This window comes from Muscardinus avellanarius (assembly GCF_963383645.1).
Source record: "Muscardinus avellanarius genome assembly, chromosome: 5".
NCBI classification, from domain to species: Eukaryota; Metazoa; Chordata; class Mammalia; order Rodentia; family Gliridae; genus Muscardinus; species Muscardinus avellanarius.
In genome coordinates this window covers 116558254-116574850 of record NC_137790.1, presented here as the reverse complement: position 1 = coordinate 116574850, position 16597 = coordinate 116558254, and the positions used below count along the sequence as shown (strand labels likewise).

At 44.3% G+C, this 16597-nt stretch overlaps 1 protein-coding gene and 1 pseudogene across 4 annotated transcripts in view; one reads left to right on the top strand and one right to left on the bottom strand.

Annotated features, from left to right (window-relative positions):
• Window positions 1-16597, bottom strand: part of MED12L (mediator complex subunit 12L) — a gene marked incomplete at both ends in the record, with an annotated part of 383094 nt that overhangs the window by 198607 nt on the left and 167890 nt on the right. The window lies entirely within an intron of this gene.
• Window positions 1470-1822, top strand: LOC308263130 (large ribosomal subunit protein eL34-like; annotated as a pseudogene). The gene has a single exon. The product of its transcript is annotated as a large ribosomal subunit protein eL34-like (transcript).

Here is a 16597-nt window from a genome sequence, read left to right as displayed (position 1 = left end):
CTGGACTCAAACCCACGATCCTTCTGTCTCAGCTTCTCAAGAACAGAGATTATAGGAGTGTACCACCATGTCCAGCTGGTTTTTCTATCTAAATTTAATTCTGTGTAGCATTAACTACAAAGAGCCACAATCTAACCTAACCCCAACTGTGGCTCCAGATACGCTTGCTTTTTTTTTTTTTTGGGGGGGGGTCCCTGGATGAAGCGCTAGCCTAAGATGCTCAGAGGTTCCTTTTAGAGCCAGTTCTGATGGGCTAGGAGAGGGCCAGGATGGGCAGGGCGGAGCCACTGTAGAAGGCCCAGTGATGCTTAACTCCCAGGAATTCTACTCCATGGGACACTGTTATCTGAACTATGGCAGCGGTGATGGAAGACAGTTCAGTCGCACCGCGTATCTTGCATACAGTAACCATTAGCAGGAATCCCCAGACCGTGGTGTCTACAAAGACATGGGGGCCTCTGACCTCTCCGCGCAGCCCCTGGGGGACCTGCCTGCTCGCTCGGTCCGCAGGTTGCTCATTCTTCCAATCAACGGGTCTCCCCATAGTCCTGTCCATCCCACAAGCCAGTTCTAGGAATCACAAGCTTGGTTCTGGTGAGTGTGCTTGTCTATATTTTTAAACAAATAAAAACAAGATCCTTCCTTATAAAGTATAAAAGAAGGCTTCTAGGGAAACTATGGATAAGCTCAAAGGCCTCTGCTGAGTAACACAAGGAATTATGAGCATAAATCCCCTCTGCTCTTGAGCTCTTATGCTGAGAAGCCTCTGAGCAGCAAAGTCCTATCATGAACATAAACACACTCGGAATCCGCATGTTTCTCTAAACACAGCCCTCAGTGAAAGTGCTTTTCAGTTTATTCATACACATACAGCTAAGAATCAGATTAAATGAGGTTTGGTTATAACTGTAATATTAAAATAATAAGAAATTTTTAAATTTTGGAAGATTGGCACGTACCCAAAGAAATGTCCTAGAAATGGAACCAAATTCTGTGCGCATTAGGGATTGAACTCAGGGGCTTCGAGCTATACTCCCCAGTCCTATTTTATTTTTTATTTTGAAATGGTCTCGCTAGGTTACTGAGAGCTTCGCTAAATTTCTGAGGCTGGCCTCTAACCCGTGACCCTCTTGTCTTAGCCTCCCTAGTACTGAGAGTACAGGTGTGTGCTACCCGCCTAGCAATGGAACCAATTCCATTTTTTATTTTTTGGTATTAGAGATGGAAGCCAAGGGCATTCTAACTAAGGGCTACAACCCTAGGACTGTTTTATTTTTTAATTTAGAAACAGGGTCTGAGTTGCTGAGGCTGACCACCAACCTGCAATCCTCCCATCTCAGTCTCCCAAATACTCGGATTATAAGTGTCACCACGCCCACCTCATGCATGACTTTTGATTAAAACTTAAAATCAGTTTAATTTAAATTGCCAACAAACTCTTCCAGGGATGGCATCTAGAGGCACTCAAAATGGTCCAGGGTTTGACATATCGTCATAGGCTTTCCTACAATACAGCCTTTAAAAAAACTAGGCTCTCCTAACCCCTGGCAACAGGATTGTTTACCTTTATACCAAGAAGGTTGGGAAAGCTACAAAATCTGCAGGTGGCGTGTGCCCAGGCTGACTGTGTGGGGTTCGTGCTGTGAGACTTAAAGTTCTTATGAGATTGTCTAAAACAAAAAAGCATGTCAGCAGGGCCTGTGGTGGTGCCATGTGTGCTAAATGTGTCTGTGACAGGATCAAGGCTGCTTTCCTGAGGAGCAGAAAATCGTTGTGAAAGTGTTTGAAGGCACAAGCACAGAATCAGAAAGCTATTAAATAAATGGATCTTCTTTGAGTAATAAATTGCCAACAGAAAACAAAAAGGAATGAGAATAAAAAAGAACTATGTCAAATGTCTACATTTCATGAACTGGAAAAGACCAAAGGTGCCCACTGATGGAACAATGATTAAAAAATGATCACTTTCTAGTGGGCTAGAGCCTCCGGAGCCTGGGGTCCAGGAATTTATGAACAGAAGCAGCAGCCAGCCTCAACAGCCTGCCAATAAAAGTGACAGGTGACATAGGCGAAAAGCACTGTCCAACCCCCACACCCCAGACAGGCCAAGCGACGGTTTGAATGAGACAGGGGCAGGGGGCATCATAAAAGACCCTCCTTTCCCGAAACCACAGAGACAACCATTACCATCTGGGATATAGCAGAAATCTGAGAAGTGGCCAGGCCAAAATCCAGGAGATTAGAGAGGGAGAAATCAGCCTTCCTTCCTCCCTTCCTCCTGGAAGTCTGCGCCGGGCATAAGGGATGCACAGGAGTTCAACAGGTGGGGACGGAGAAGAGGAAACAGCAGGGGCCAGAGGGGGGTGGATGGTGGGTTTGGAAGGAAGCAGAACACGGCCTGAGCCACACGGAGGCACACACCCCGCGAAGGAGTCCCTGCACTGCCACCAGGAGAGGTGGATGTGGCCACCCGGGTGACAGCTAGTTCCATGCACTTGATGCAATTAAATACAGTAAGACTTGATTATAGGAGTATATGTTCACATTGAAACCAGCTGGTTTTGCTTAACACAGGATCTTCAGTTGCAGACACTGACATTTTTCTCAGTAGATGGAGCCACTACAGTGATTTTAAACATTTTGTTTAAATTATTATTAAATGATATAATAATTATTAAATAATAATTAAAATTATTATTAATTTAATTACATTAAATGTAATGTATTTAAATTTTTATTTTAAACATGGAGCCACTCAGTAGATGGTCACCTGAGTCTTCAGTGAGCATCAGTGGGTACTGTTATTAATTACCTGTTTCTTTTAATTCCACAAGAGTGCTCAGGTTGCTGAGACTGGAGGCTTCTAGGTTCTACTCCCAGGAGGACTTCCTGCAGTCTTATGAATGAATGACTTGTTTAACGTCATGCACACACCTGGGCACATGGGTACACACACACACACACACACACACACACGCACGCACGCACGCACGCACGCACGCAGTCCTCGGGTAGGTAGCAATTGTTCCTGTCAACATTGCAGTCACTGTTTCAATCAAATAAAACGGAACAGAGTTTGAGCCACACAGTCCCTAGAACTGGCTTTGCTAAGAAATAAATGCATTTTATTCAAGGTTTTCTTTCGATTATGGCAAATTTTAGCAGCCAGCTGATTATGTGCGAACAAAGGTACTCCTGCATCTCAAACTTTATTTTTACAAAATCACTGCTACCTTCCTATCACAGATCACAAGCCTGCTAAAATAACAATGTGCGTGTTCACTTTGACCCTGGCCTTCACGGATGTTCAGAAGCAGCGCTTACAATATTCCCTAGGGTGACCAGTAAGACAGTGGAAGAGAAAATGACAATCGAAACATGTTCACTTTGTACTGTTAACCCACGGAGGGAAATGGCAGGTGCTAGAGATAAAAAATAAAAACAAAGCCGGGCGTGGTGACGCACACTTGAAATCACAGTACTTGGGAGGCTGAACCTGGAAGATCCCAGCTTCAGGAGCAGCCTCAGCTACACAGTGAGGCCCTCCGCAACCTAGTGAGACCCTGTTTCAATATCAACGATAAAATGGGACGGGTGGTGCAACTCGGAGGTTCACAGAACCCCCTTGGGCTCAATCCCGAATACCACCAAAAAATAAAAAATTAGTTGAAAAAACAACTAGTAGACGATGTAAGAACAGCAAGGCGAGGGCTCATGGCTGCAGCCCAGTCCCCTACTGTATCTGGGCTTGGTGACACACGCTTGAAATCCCAGTTCTTGCAAGGCTGAGACACAAGGATCAAGGACGGTCTCAGCAACTCAGCAAGACCCTCTTTCCAAATAGAAAATAAGAGAAATAAAAGAAAATAAAAGAAATTTCAAAAAATAGAAAATAAAATAATGCTCCAAGGTAGAATGTCCCTGGGTTCATTCCCCCAGTACTACCTCCCTTAAAAAAGTAACAAATATGTATTAAATGGATGACTAGGTAAACATATGGATATAAAAATGGAGAAAGGAATAAATAATGTTTTCTGGTAACAAAGATGAAGGGGAGGTTGACTGATTTGGGGGCTGTATCAGGAAGGATCCCAGAGGGAGGACTAAATTGTACCTGTTTCTGAAAATAGTGATTCCACAGGGACCAGAGCGCAGGATAACGAATTTCTGACAATTTATTAACAGTCACTAAGTCCTGTCGCGTTGTGTGTTTCTTATTTCTTGCGATACTGGGGATTGAACCCAGGACATTCTACCTTGGACCTACATCCCTAGCCGTTGTGTTGTTTGTTTGTTTGTTTGTTTGTTTGAAACAGGATCTCACTACGTTGCTAAGTCTTGCTAAGTCGCTGAGGCTGGTCTCAAACCTTTGATCTTCCTGTCTCGGCATCCCAAATACTGGGATTAGAGGTGTGCACCACCAAGCCCAACTTCCTGTAATATATTTTAAAAGATAAAATTTGTGACTTCAAAGATGTTTTTACTCGGGATGAGATTAAATATTTAGTGTGTGTGTGTGTGTGTGTGTGTGTGTGTGTGTGTGTTGTTGGGGATTGAACCCACAGTTTTTTGTTTTTGTTTTTTTTTGCCTGAGCTATACTCCCAGCCACACACATACACATGTGTGTCAAAGTGTGGTGTACACACACACACACACACACACACACACACACACACAAGCCGGGCATGGTGGTGTATACTTGTAATCCCAGCATTTAGGAGGCTGAGATAGGAGGGCTGCAGTTTGAGGACAGCCTCAGCTACTTAGTGAGGCTCTTTGCAACTCAGTGAAATCCTGTTTCAAAACAAAGAATAAAAAAAATAGAGCTGAGGATATAGCTTGGAGGTAGAATGCCCCTGGGTTCCATCCCCAGTACCACAAAAAAACAATGAAACAACAAAAAAAAGAAAGAAATACACACCAATTATTTTCTAAGTTTGAAACAAGTTTCCACTAAGTTGTCAGAGCCTAAGTTGCTGAGGCTGACCTCAAACTTGCACAACCCTCACATCTCAGCCTCCCAAGTATTCGGAGTACAGGAATGCACCACCTTGCCGAGCAACATTTATTATTTTTGTGGGGGAGGGGGTCTGGCATTTGACCTCTGAGCTACACCCCCTGCCCTACTTTGTATTTTTATTTTGAAACAGGTCTCACTCAGTTGCAGAGGGCCTCACTGAGTAGCTGAGGCTGTCTGCGAACTGTGATCCTCCAGTCTCAGCCTCCCGAATGCTGGGACTACAAGTGTGAGCTACCACGCCCAGCACCAAGCAACATTTAATTTTTAAGGTGACTCCATACTCGGAATGGCATGTGATTTTTAAATCCCGTGAATTATTTACTTCCAGGATTTTCCAGATAATACTTTTGGACTATGGTAGACCTTGGATAACTGAAAGCAACCCCACAGGTCTAAGGGGTACACTGTACCCTAAAGAATTAAAAGCAGAGACTTGAACAGATAATTATGTTCCCACACTAGTAGCAGCATTATTCACAATCGCCAAAAGGTAGAAACAACCCAAGTAACCAGAGATAAACAGATAAAGTGTGGCGTACGCATACTATGACATATTATTCAACCTGACACATGCTTCAACATGGACGAACCTTGTAGGCCTTATGATGAGTAAAATAAGCCAGACCCAAAAGGGCAATACTGCCCGGCTCCACTTGAGGGAAAAGTCACCCCAGAGAGGTAGGAAGCAGAAGGGTAGTTTCAGGGTGGGGGACAAAGGAAATAAGAACTCATAATTTAATGGCCACAGGGTTTCAGTTCTGCAAGATGAAGAGAGTTCTGGAGACAGAAGTCGTGATGGGCTGCCGGGCGTGGTGCTGCACCCTTGTAATCCCAGCATTCGGGAGGCAGAGACTGGAGGATCTCGGTGTGCAGACAGCCTCAGTTACTTAGTGAGGCCCTCCGCAACTAAGTAAGACCATGTTTCAAATAAATAAATAAATAAATAAAAATAGGGCTGAGGGTGTCGCTCAGAGGTAGAATGCCCCTGGGTTTCATCCCCAGTACGGAAAAAAAAAAGAAGTTGTGAAGGGTTCACAACAACATGAAAGTAGCTGATGTCACTCAAATGTTCACTTTAAAATGTCCAATATGAGCCGGGCGTGGTGGCGCATGCTTGTAATCCCCGTGCATGGGAGGCGGAGACAAGAGGATCACGCAGGTTCGAAGCCAGCCTCGCTGGCTTAAGAGACCCTGTTTCCAAATAAAAAAATATATAAAATAGGTCTGGGAGTGTAGCCCAGAAGTTGAAGGGCTTCCAGGAACCCCAGTACCACCAAAAAAAGAAAAGAAAAGTCCAATATTGTGAATGTCATGTTCTGTATGTTACCAAAATTAAAAGGCTGGCTTGAAACAAACAATATGTCTTAAAACTCCATTAGATACAGCAGTGTGCAATGAAGCCATCTTGGGCGGTGCGGAGCCAAGTGTGGAGAAGTCAGACTAGACCAGATGGGGCCTCGAGGAGTAGGGACAGCGAACGCAGAGCCCATGTCTGCAAGGCTGGGTGTGGATGGAAGGTGCAGGCTGGTGGCTGCTAATAGAGGGGAGTGGAGGCTAAAGAAAAGCACTGAGGGGCTTTAGTTTATTCAGCAATGAAAATGAGCATGATTGGCAGTCAGCATGCCCCGCTAAGCCAGAGGAGCAAGACTGGTGTAGTGAGTAAGGCTAATGAGAGAGGCCCAACCTGGAGGCTTTGAGAGTGGACAGAGTTTAGGAGACTTGAGCTCTTCCTTTTGAAAGATGTGGTTTGAGATTGTTAATCTAATGTACGATTTAAGAGCAAAAAACCCCAGGAACAATTTGCTTAAAAAAGAAGTACTGAGACATTAGGGCCAAACAACAGCCCAGCAGAGAAAGAGGGTTTTCCAAAACCAGGTTTCAGCTCAGGTGATAATGCAAAGAAAAATAAGAGGCCCCAGGACACCAGTTAAAGCGTGGGAATGCTCCAGGACAGAAGTGGGACATGTGTGCTCCTAGGGTGGAGCGGGGCTAGAGAAGGGACCCAAGATGCCCACTGGAGGGAGACCTGAGGCCCTTCGCGTCTCACCCTCTTTTGACCTTGAACTTGCCCTGGAACACCTTCGTGCCAGCCCCCCACCCGCTAAGCCATCCTCAGTTACTCCAGATGGGAAATGCGCAGGTATGCTTTATTCCCAAGGAATCCTCCGTTTTCCAACAAATTCCAAGGAGATAGTTAAAACCATGTGACTGACAACTTGAAAATACTTCCCAAAAGAACAAGAAGCTATTATTACTACAGCTTCCCCGGAAAAGGTCAGGCCAGGCATGGGAAAAATCCACCCTCCGCGGCGGGAGCTCTCCCTCGCTCCGTACCGGTGTTACAGTATTTACCGTTGGCCAGGCCTCGATAATGTGTAACCCTAAGCAAATCCAAACCAGGTCCAACTTATACAAGCACGTATTCGTGCCGGGCTCCAAAGAGAACTGGACATCTGTGGTACTTGACGTTCAGGCACTTGGCGAGAAGTCAGCGTTGCAGAGAGCTCTCTCGATGTTTTGCTTCGAGAGCTAATGCAGCATTTCCCACTGGTCAAGAGCAGCGTCCAGGCAGAAAGCTAAGCACATCTCCCCATCCTCAGACACAGCAGGAAGGCGCTGATCCACCCTGCCTACAGAGACCATCGGGGCTAGGAGCCCTGGTAAGTACAAGCACTCCCGTCCAAAGCAGAGGACGAGTATACTAAAGGACATGTGTGACTCCAGTGTGAAGTGGCTTTGTGTGCTCTCCACCTCTTAAATTCTTATTTGATGGATAGAACGGCAGATTTATAGGTGATGTTGGACTTTTCCATGTTCAAAGAATAAAGCTAAAATCTAAATCGCTTTTCTCTGAACATACTTTTTTAGTTGAAGAAAGGATGGTTTGATTTTGTGGCTCCTATGTTAAGTAAGCATCAGGAAATTCCTATTTAAAGAAAAAAATCTGCAAGCCTATTGCAGGGCAACGTGTGTGGATAAGGAGTTAAAGATGATATTGATATGGTAAACTGGACCAGTACAGCTGGTGATGACGTAATCCTCAGAGCAAGGCAGTCCAATTAAAAAAAAAAGCTAAAATGCTGGAGAAAGGAAAACACACACACACACACACACACACACACACACACACACACACACGCGCGCACACAGAGAGAGAAGGTTTGGCTTAAGTGCATGAAAGGCCACCACCCCACAAAAATGGAAACCAAACAATAAAGCCCTTAACGTCTCCTCTGAAACAGTGGATGCCCAGCTGGTGACTACTGGTGTGGTCTTAATGGTGAGTCACAATTTATTTTCAAAGGAAAGAAAGGAGAATTAAATAAGTTTCATAGTTGCTGTTGATTTTTTTTCTTAATGTCTTAGGTTTTAGTTTTCATTTCCTTGATTCTTAACTTCCGATTTCTTCCTCTGAGACAACACAAATGTATAAGCATTTATAAGGTTTTTTTTTTTTTTTTTTTAGTTTTAGTTTGGGGGTGGTAAGGACAAAAAAATAACTAGTCAAGCTCGTTCAACTGTTTTTCTATAAATTGTAAATTATGTAAAACTGTAACTAAGAGGTAATTTTAAAAGATAAATCATGCTGAGCATCCAGTCTGATTTACTTCCCAGCCCAGTTTTATATCTATATATCTATATCTACATCTGGTGAGATTGACATGAGAAAAGAGCCAGAGATTGTAACATGGCAACAGAGGGAAGGTAGAGATTAAGAGAATAATTTATTAACCACAACATGCTCCCCAACCCTGAAAAAAATATCAAAACTATTCAATTTACAAATTAAAAAAAAAAAAAACAACTTTGAGCCGGGCATGGTGGCTGACACTTGTAATCCTAGAACTTGGGAGGCCGAGACAGGAGGATCCGGGTTGATGAACAGCCTCGGCTACTTAGTGAGGCCCTGCACAACTTAGTGAGACATTATTTCAAAAATAAAGAATAAAACAAAAAATTGGGCTGGGGGTGTAGCTTGGAGGTAGAATTCCCCTCCTGGGTTTAAGCCCCAGCACTACACACACACACACACACACACACACACACACACACACACAATTCTTCTCAACAAATAATTCTTAAGTGGAGAAAATGCAAACCCTTAAGTCATCTAATTAGATAAACGTGCATTCATGTCCTAGGCATGTGTTTCTATAAATATATATGTCATTTGGATTTAAACGCCTAGAGTAGCATTGCGACTCTCTTTCCTTTCCAAGCTCCACATCAGCCCCACCAATCACAGGATAGACATTTCGTGGCCTTAATATCTCCTCAACTCGAAACGAGTGAGTTCACAGGTTGCTAGAATCCAACACGCAAAACCAAGAAATTGCCTGAGAAAGAAAATTCAGAACAAAGAAGTGTTCTGAAAAACAAGACCTCGGTGTTCTTGGGTTTTTGTTTTAGTTTGGGATTTCTGCCGTGCCCCCTTTGATATGGAATTTTTTTCCATGTGTGTAATTTTGTTAATAATCTTTGAATATAACAGTATTAGCTACATAAAACTGTCATTTGGGGAGGGAAAAAGAAACAGCCAAACATTAGCAACTTTATGATTTTTTTTTTTTTTTTTTTTTTTTGCGGGTCTGGGGATGGAACCCAGGGGCATTCGTCCTCCAAGCTACACCCCCTGCCCTACTTTTTATTCTTTATTTTGAAACCGGGTCTCACTGAGTTGCAGAGGGCCTCACTAAGTAGCTGAGGCTGTCCGCGAACCGCGATCCTCCAGGTCTCAGCCTCCAGAATGCTGGGATTACAAGCGTGCGCCACCATGCCCGGCAACTTTATGATTAAAAAAAAAAAAAAAAAAAAGAAATGCCTTCCCTGTCTTTTGGCCAAACAGGCAAAGAGACTTAAAGGCAAACAAAAGCCAAAGTAAGAGGAAAAACCCCACTAGTAGTACTGTGGGTACGTTTACATGCTCGAGATATCTAAGACTTCTACTTAGCAATTCCAAGTGCTGGACTCCCGTGGGAACAAGCCTGTTTTAGAGCCTTTACACAGATACTGATACTGCAGTCTCCCTGGATGTGTGTGGCAGGAAGAAAAGACTGCAAAAGACTTTCTCTTATTGCCTCTGCTTTACAGAGTAGGAAACTGGAGTCCAGAGATGGAACCCACCAGAAAAGGTTACCTGGTCCAAAATCCACTGTCCTTTTTTTTTTTTTTTTACTTTCCCTCCTTGACTCTGACCTAGGATGACCATAAACACCAGCTGGAGGAGCAGGAGTGTACAGGATTGGCTGGCCCCTTGACTGGTTGTTGACATAACAGGGATTATAATTTTACCGTATAAAATAGTCAATATTACTGGACCCCAGATTTTATGCAGGCAATCTGGCATGGTGAAAAAAAGAGATGTACTGTACAAATAAACCACTAAATTTAAATTTGCCATGACCATGAGCTACATCTTTATTTCAATTTTTAAATTTTTCACTCTTACCGGGCGTTGGTGGTGCATGCTTGTAATCCCCGTACATGGGAGGCTGAGACAGGAGGATCACAGGCTCGTGGCCAGTCTCAGCTAGAGACCCTCTGCATCTTAATGAGACCCTGTTTCAAAATAAAGAATGAAAAATAGGAAGCCGGGCGTGGTGGCACATGCTTGTAATCCTAGTACGTGGGAAAGGAGGATCGCAGGTTCAAAGCCAGCCTCGACAACTCGGAGAGGCCCTCCACAACTTAGAACCTGTTTCCAAAAAAGAAATAAAATTGGGCTGGGGGGTATAACCTGAAGGTAGAATACCTCTGGGTTCAATCCTCAGTACCAAATATATATGTATATTTTTATATACAGCTGGAAATGTAGCTCGGAGGTAGAATGTGCCTGGGTTCAATCCCTAGTATCACACACACAAAAAAATAAATTGTTCAGTCTTTGACCCTTCTCTGTCCCATCACCAAAGGGACAGAGATAAATATAAGCAGAATTTCCTCTCCAGACTCACCTGCCATCACTCCCACAGAAAACCAGCTGTGAGCATCTATCAACACATCTTAGTTAGGTGACCTACTTGCTGAACAAGTAGGCTACTGCCTCCCGCCAGGAAGTGGGGCTGCCAGCCAGGGAGTTCAGGGTCAGGACCCTGGGGGTACCACAGGTGATGGCCATATACAAAAAGGGGTACAGGGGCCGGGCGTGGTGGCGCACGCTTGTAATCCCTGCACTTGGGAGGTGGAGACAGGAGGATCACGCAGGTTCGAAGCCAGCCGCTCTGGCTTAAGGGACCTGTTTCCAAATAAAAAAAAGTATAAAAATAAGTCCAGGAGTGTAGCCCGGAGGTAGAAGGGTTTCCAGAACTCCAGTACCACAATAAAAAAAAAAAAAAGGAGTACAGGGAAGATGGGAGCACTAATAGTTACTTGATTCACATGTTAGTAGGTAAACAGAGAATCACAGGTTCAAGGCCAGCCTCAGCAACTTACCAAGACCCTCAGCAAGTTAGGAAGACTGTTTCAAAGCTGGAAATTAGGGCTGGGGTAGCTCAGAGGAAAAATGCCTCTGGATTCAAACTCTAAAAACAAAAACTAACAAAATAAAATGTTATATTATGATGTATCATGAATAAAGAATTAAAAGGATTCCAATTTTGTGATCCCGAGAACATTTGGAATTCTTGTTCACTGACCCCCCAAAACCTAAGTAGCTCAGAAAACTACATCAACAACGAATCCTGAGAGGTTTACTTGCCAACGGCACCAAATGCCTGCTGCTCCACTGCCTATTTAATCCATTATGTACATAGAAAGTAATAACAATTCAGAAAGGAAAAATAAATTCTAAAACCCTACTGGTCTTGAACAGACTCCCCAAAACCCTTAATCTGACCAGAGTTGAGCTACCAGGTGGCCAGGCACAGTCCTCCTGACGCAGCAGTCACCAAGAGATAGTCCTGTTTCTATGAGGCTTACCTCTGGGTGCGGGGGTGGATTTCAAACATGGGGAGAAGAGAGGAAATGGGTTGAAAAGTAAATAATATGTTGTAAATAATACAGTGATAGCAAGAAAAGAAAATGAGCGCCTGCCCGGGGCTGGAGACCACCAGGAAGGGGCGTGGCTGTGCCAGGCAGGGAGACGTGGGAAGGCTTCCCAGAGAGTGACGCTTTAACAGAGATAGATGGGCAGGAGGCCACCACGGAGAGATGGCAGGCGCAGATACCACAGGCGGGGGCCAGGGCTGCCGAACCTCGGCTCCGGCGAGTTTGATTTAGGTCTTCTTAGATTTCAAGTCCACCACAGTGAAAGAATAAAAGAAAGAATAAAAGCTGTCTTTGTAGCGTTTGCCTGAACTCAGCTGTCACCCCCCCCCCCGGGAACCTGCATATGGCCCCGCCAGTGTACAGCAGCCCCCACACTTGTGACTTGCTGCAACAGAATAAAAGTGAACGCTGCTCAGAGATCTACCAGGCACTGGATGAGAGAATAGAAAGTAGCTGGGAAGTTGAAACTTTTGCTTTTATTTGGAATGCTTGTTCACTGACCCCCAAAACCTAAGTAGCTCAGAAAACAACGTCAACAATGAATCCTGAGAGGTTTACTTCCCAAAGGCACCAAATGCCTGCTGCTCCGCTGCCTTCACGCCACCAACTCATACGAACACACACGCACACTGCACTCTCACAAGTTAACCTTGTCAGCGACAGGCAAGAGGGAAAAGAAAAGCCGGCTGTGGTGCTGCACACCTGCGCTCAGTACTCAGGAGCCTGAGACAGGAGAGTCGCAGGTTTGAGGCCAGTCTCAGTAATTTAGTGAAACCCCTGGCAACATAGGGAGAACCTGCCTAAAAATAAAAAGAATTGGGGGGTATTATTCAGAGATATAATGCAAGAGGTTAATACAGAGATAGAGCGAGAGCGAGAGCGAGAGAGAGAGAGAGAGAGAGAGAGCGAACGAGCAGGCTTGCTGGCACTTTTGCTGCAACTGGACAGGATTCACACATAGCTGTGGGCAGTTCAGTGACAGTGTAGGTCATGCCAACATGGCTTCTGCAAGGTTCCTCTGTGCCACTTGCTGGAGGCCAGGTGTGTAGCCCAGGTGAGAACACCCAGGTGGGATGTTAGAGTGATCAAAGGAAGAGCAGGATATCTTCACAGGTGATCCTTTTATTACCTCTGTACCTTCCTTGATCAGCCTAACATGGGCTGTGTGTGTGTGTTACTGGGGTTCCTGGAAGCCCTTCTACCTCCGGGATACACTCCCAGATCTATTTTTTTTTTTTTTATGTTCTTATTTGGAAACAGGGTCTCTTAAGCCAGCGCGGCTGACTTCGATCCTGCGCGATCCTCCTGTCTCCGCCTTCCAAGTGCCGGGATTACAAGCGTGCGCCACCACGCCCGGCTCCCCCTGGGCTTTTTATCTGCTTTCTTCCTGCATAAGCAGGGATGTTGTAGGTCAGTCGTTAAAAATTTAAACACCTACTATAAATCATTTGCTGAGTTAGGCAAAAATATGAAGTTCAATTTCCATGCAATAGAAAAGAAACAGGTTACTAAAAACAAGTATTTCTAATAGAACACAATATTCTCAACTAATGAAGATTTTAAAATGGCAAAGACCTGCTGGTTATGGGAGTGCATATCTGTTACCCCAGTAAATGGGAGACTGAGCCAAGAGGTCACAGGTTCAAAGCCAGCCTCAGCAATTCAGTGAGGCTGGCATCAACTTGGCAAGACTGTTTCTGAATAAAAAAAAAAATAGGGCTGGGGGCATAGTTTGGAAGTAGAATGTCCCTGGGTTCAAACTCCAGTATGATTTTTTTTTTTTTTTAAATGGCAAAGACTTGCACTCAAATCTCAATTCCAAGCTAGGCGTGATGGCCCATGCGTGTAATCTCAGTACTGGGAGGCTGAGACAGGAAAATGGCAGATTCGCGGCCAGCCCCAGCTACTTAGTGATGCCTTTTGCAACTTTGAAAGACCCTGTTTCAGAAGGAAGAATTAAAATAGGGCTGGTGGTGTAGTTCAGAAGAGGTAGAATGCTCCTGGGGTTCAATCCTCGGCACCATGAATGAATGAACGAATGAATGAATAGGACTGGAGGTGTAATTCAGAGGGAGAATTATTCTCAGATGCAATCACTATCATCTCCCCCAAAAAAGAAAATCAGTTTTAAAAGGGAGGAAATGAAAAAGAACTCCACACAGCTCCCTGTGGGGAGAGGGAGGTGGGCTGCCCGGAGAGGAGCTGAGTGGGGATGCAGGGGTGCTACAAGGCTCTGCTCCTGGGGGATAGAGGGTTGCAGGGTTCTTCTGTTGTACTTCAGTTTAATTATACAAAGTACCAATCATTGTATTGTAAAGCGAAAAAACGTTTTTCTTACAATAACAGAGATTGAACCCAGGAGCATTCATCTTCAGCCCAATTTTATTCTTATTTTAAAACAGGGTCTCCCTAGGTTGATGAGAGTCTCACTACTTACTGAGGCTATCCTCGAACCTGCAATCCTTCTGTCTCAGCTTCCCAAGTACTAGGATTACCAGCATGTGCCACCATGCGTGGTCATTATATTCTTTCTCTTTGGCCTTCTGAATCTAGGACTATCCCTCCCATCGCATCATGCTTGCATGTTTTTTCATACCATCAATTTTTTTAAGCATCTAGGCTGATTGTTTCATAGAACATTCCACACTATGAATGTAGTGGGTTATTCATCCATGAGTAGTTTATTTGGTTTGTTTTGGGGGTTTTTGGGGGTTTTTTGGGGGGGTGCATTGTAGTCATGCATCTTAATGGGGTACAAGACGGTAGGGGCATACATGCACACATCACTCATTTAGCCCTTCCCCAATGCCCACCCCATTCCCTCCTCCCTTCCTCCTCATGTTTGGCTTAATGAATGACTTTGATTTTAAAGCAGCCCTGCCTCCTGCCCTGCGCATCTTACTGCATCATGTTACGAGGTGCAAAGTAGCCAGGCGGGGCGGAGCACGCTCGCAATCCCAGCATCTGGGAGGCTGAGACAGGAGGATCCGGGTTCGCGGCCAGCCTCAACTACTTAGTGAGGCCCTTTGCAACTCAGTGAGACCCTGTTTCAAAGGAAAGAATAAAAATAGGGCGGGGGGTATGGCTCGACCCCAGTACTGGAAAAAAAAAGATGTGCAAAGTGTTGGGTTATCCCATTTTTTACTACATTTGGAAATTCAGAGACCACCAGAAATCTCCACCGATGAGGCACAATGTTTTTGTCTTTATTATTGCAAAGGATAATGAGAGTCTCTTTGCCGACTTGACGATCCTGTTTGCCCACAGTCGTTCACCAGAGGGCTTTGGCAGCCAGGGAGAAGTCGCTACCTCAATCAGTTGCCACACAGGCTGTGAGAGTGGCTTGCTCATGTCTACCATTCCTCTACTGTTGGAAGCTGGCATTCTTCTACGAAGAACACTTTCTCCTGGTTTCCATCCTCCTCCTTTCTGACCTACATGTTTAATGGCAGTACAAACTCCTGGTTTGATTTGTTTTCCTATATTCTCCTGGGTTTGATTTGGTTTCCTATAAACTCCTGGGTCTGCCTTGGTTTCCCTTCTGTTGCCATCACACCTGTTGGTCTGCCTCGCGTCAGCCCTGGCCCTTTCTCCACTGGTCTCAACACTTCCTTGTTTTCTGCCCACAACTCGCCTTCCACCTTTCCCAGGCCTGATTTGAAATCAGTCATTTCTCCGAGAATTTTTGGTTCCTCTTAGAGGACAATCCTTGGAGACTTGATGAGTTCACTGATACCAGGGCATCACTACTTCTCTGTCTGTGCAGGGTTTTTACCTTTACGTAAAATGGAAAAGGCTCAAACAAGTTTATAGCTCCTGGCATGTCATCACTTCCAGATGTATGCAGATTTTTGTTTACCCTGTTTTATGTAGAATGAAGGCCTTTGAGCAGGTTAAGAGCTTAAAGGGAAATGGGATACTGAACGCAGAAAAGAGAAAGCAATATTGTAAGCAGATAGTAGAAAGTGGGTATAGGCTGTATCCCCATTATACACATATGATGTCTGTGAGTATACACACACCTCAGAATAAAGCAAAACTGATGCTGGCCAGGTTCACGAAGTCCAAGGAGGCTATGGGCGGGAAACTGCAGTGCCGGTGCTTGTCATTCTCAGAATATTTTTACATACAGATATTATATCTGTATAATATAATATCTGTGTAATATTATATCGTAATCAAAGTGAAAGGTACCTGGTAGCTTTCACTCAGGGAGCACTGCATAACATTTTCTTGGCTGATTCTATTAAAAAATCCAGAAAACATGAAATAATCACAAAATCCAGGTCTCAAAAGGACACATACATTCCACGATGGATCCCAACCTATGAATTTAGGACTAACAAAAAGTAAAAGCCTTTATCTTAAATGTTCCCTAAGCACCATTTTTATCTGGGAAAAAAAAAAAATCCAGCTTTCACATTTACGTTTCACTAATTTTGAAAGGAACAGAGTTGTTTTATTACCACACTGTTGTGTTTAGGAAAATACAAAATTTGTTCAAGTCCTGCTCAATTCATAAGTTATTGTCACGAGATATTTCATTAAGCTCAAAGGCTACTGCCGGGCATGGTGGGCATGCTTGTAAT